Source organism: Propithecus coquereli, unplaced genomic scaffold, assembly GCF_000956105.1.
Source record: "Propithecus coquereli isolate 6110/MARCELLA unplaced genomic scaffold, Pcoq_1.0 Scaffold47, whole genome shotgun sequence".
Taxonomy (NCBI): domain Eukaryota; kingdom Metazoa; phylum Chordata; class Mammalia; order Primates; family Indriidae; genus Propithecus; species Propithecus coquereli.
In genome coordinates, this window is record NW_012150507.1 from 4,475,810 (window position 1) to 4,478,749 (window position 2,940).

The 2,940-nt window shown below is 41.8% G+C and overlaps 1 pseudogene; it reads left to right on the forward strand.

Moving 5' to 3' along the window:
* Positions 1 to 735: 735 nt before the first annotated feature.
* Positions 736 to 1,475, forward strand: LOC105819117 (annotated as a pseudogene).
* The last annotated feature ends 1,465 nt before the right edge of the window (positions 1,476 to 2,940 follow it).

A 2,940-nucleotide genomic window follows, 5' to 3' on the forward strand; every position in this document is an offset into this window, starting at 1 on the left:
ATGCACATTCCACCGACACTCTCGACTTTGGGCTGCTGATGAATAAGAAAGGACTGAAAAGAACTGGAACCGTGGGTCACCCTATCTTCCTCTTCCTTCTATGGCATTATTTCAGTGTACGAGGTTGGCTAATACAGGGAAATAACATAGGTAAGAAAGGACACGAAAGGCTTCCTTGGTTGTTGGGGTTTCTTAGAGTGCCACTGCCTTCTTTTTGCATTTGAAGCAAGTTCAGGTGTGGATGGAAGGCATGGCCTCTGGGGATGTCAGCGCCTCCTCTTACCCAGTCACAGACTCAACACACCTACTTCGTATTATACTTGGTTTGAGTCTTGCTGAACTCATGTGCATCGCAGGTCCACTGGAAATCTGTGCCAATGGGATGCTGGAAATGCTATTAGTGTATATGAGCAGGCAGGTAAAGATATGCATATTGCAATGTCTTCTCTATTCTCATGAAGGGTCCATCGTCTCATGGACTTTATATACAAATGCAAGTTCAATAGCAAAATTGTTAAGAATTCCAAGATGTTGACAGCAGAGCATTAAACCAAGTACAGGGCCCTTCTGTGTGTGCATAGGGCATTGCGAATACGCTGGATTGAACCCTGTGAAGATGGACCTGAGCAGGGGAATGACTAGGAGAGAAGTTTTTGTCACCTAGCTGTTGCTGCACAATGTGAAGTACTACTGCATCTTGAAATTTGTTGTTGTACCTCTTTTCTGGCTGGAACCATGGAGGGTGTCGAAGAGAAGAAAAAGGTTCTTGCTATGCTAGAAAACCTCAAGAAAAAGCAAAGGAATTTTGCAGAGCTAAAGACCAAATGCTTGAGAAAGAATTTTCCCAAAAGATGCTTCGAAAAGCAAGGAGGAAGCTTGTCTATGAAAAAGCTGAGCATTGTCACAAGGAATACAGGCAGATGTACAGAACTGATGTTCGGATGGGTAGGATGGCAAGAAAAGCTGGCAATTTCTATGGACCTGCAGAACCCAAATTGGCGTTTGTCATCAGGATCAGAGGTATCATCGGTGTGACCCAAAGGTCCGAAAGGTGCTGCGGCTTCTTCACCTTTGCCAGATCTTCAGTAGAACCTTCGTTAAGCCCAACAAAGCTTCAATTAACATGCTGAGGATTGCAGAACCATATATTGCTTGTGGGTGTCCAAATCGGAAGTCAGTAAATGAACTAATCTACAGCGTGGTTATGGCAAAATCAATAAGCAGTGAATTGCATTGACAGACAACGCTTTGATTGCTCCATCTCTCGGTAAATATGGCATCATCTGCATGGAGCATCTGATTCATGAGATCTATACTGTTGGAAAACGCTTCAGAGAAGCAAATAACTTCCTGTGGCCCTTCAAGCTATCATCTCCATGGGTAGAATGAAGAAAAAGACAGCCCATTTTGTAGAAGGTGGAGATGCTGGCAGCAGGGAAGACCAGATCAACAGGCTTATTAGAAGGATGAACTAAGGTATCTACCATGATTATTTTTGTAATCTGGTCAGTTAATAAACAGTGACTGCTTTCAAACTGAAAAAAAAAAAAAAGAATGTTGTTCCAGTTACCCTAGCAGCTCAGCTATGCAGCCTCAGAAATGGATTTCTGCCCACCTTATTTGTTGGTGGGCTTATTCATTGGCCATAATTAAACCCTATTATTTGAGGCAACTTGAGTGTGATCAACAAAGCACTCTCCGAGTGGCCTGTGGGGCTCCCAGGCCTTTGGAGCTCTCCCATGGGCAGTTGGAGCCGCACCCTGCAGAACCTCCACACCATCACCAGCATCATGGGAGTCACTCAGTCACCTTTGGAGGAATCTAGTCCTGTCTCTGTTGTTCAGGACCAAGGGTCTCTGGAGTGATGGGCAGGTAACAGAGGCCAGGAGGCTGGTTTTCATGTTCTCTCTTCATTACCTCAGCTCCTCAGTTTGGCCTTAGTCATTTTATTGTTGTCATTTCATTGTTGTTCCCTTTGACAAATGTTTTCCTGCTACATGTCTCATCATTTACTTGTCTACCTGTTACCTGCGACCACCTTAGACTTCCCCCTTCCAACCCACCCTCCTCTCAGGTTACTTTTCCTAAATAACTGTTTTGATAATGCCACTCTTCTTTAAAACATTCAGTGGCTCCCCATGGCCCCCTACATTTCATCCCAGTTCCTCTCCCTGGCATTCAAGGCCCTCCACAATCTGACTTCAACTTACCTTCCTTTCCCTTTGTTTTCATTCTTTCCTTCTGGACAAGAGATGAACACACATGATTCTTATGTCCTTCGTGCCTCTACTATGTCCTTCCTCTCACTCTCACTTCTACATTGAATCCATCATGAATGCACCATGTCTTTCCACTCTGCAAAAACATGTTAACATATGTTGCATATCTACCCTGTGGTCAACAATATGTAATAGGTGGGAGGGAATTGTTTGAGTTAAACAATTTAGTGCACAGAATTAACTATTGTTTACCTCTTTCACCTCCCCAGAAAATGATGACCCAAGCTGTTTTGTTTGTTTAAAGTCTAGCTAAAATGCAAGTTATCACAAAAGCAAATTAAAACAAGATTTCATTTTCCACCTATTAAATCGGGATAGATTAAAATAATTCAATAGCCTAAGTTCACAAGGTAATGAGAAATAGGAACCAGCATCGAGTCACTTGTAGGAATTGTGAATTATTACATGTTAGGAGGACAATTTAAGAATATGTTTTAAAAACCATAAAAGTGTTTACAGCTTTTGATCCTGTAATTCCACTTGTATTTATTCTATGGAAATCACCAAGGAATGTGCATAAATATTCTTCTGCAAAGACGTTTAATAGAAATCCAAATATCTAACAGTAGTCAACCAGTTAATTAATGGTATTTGTAAGTGCTAGACAGCCATTAAAAATCATGTTTTAGGAAAAAATTCAACAGCATGGAAAAATGCTAAT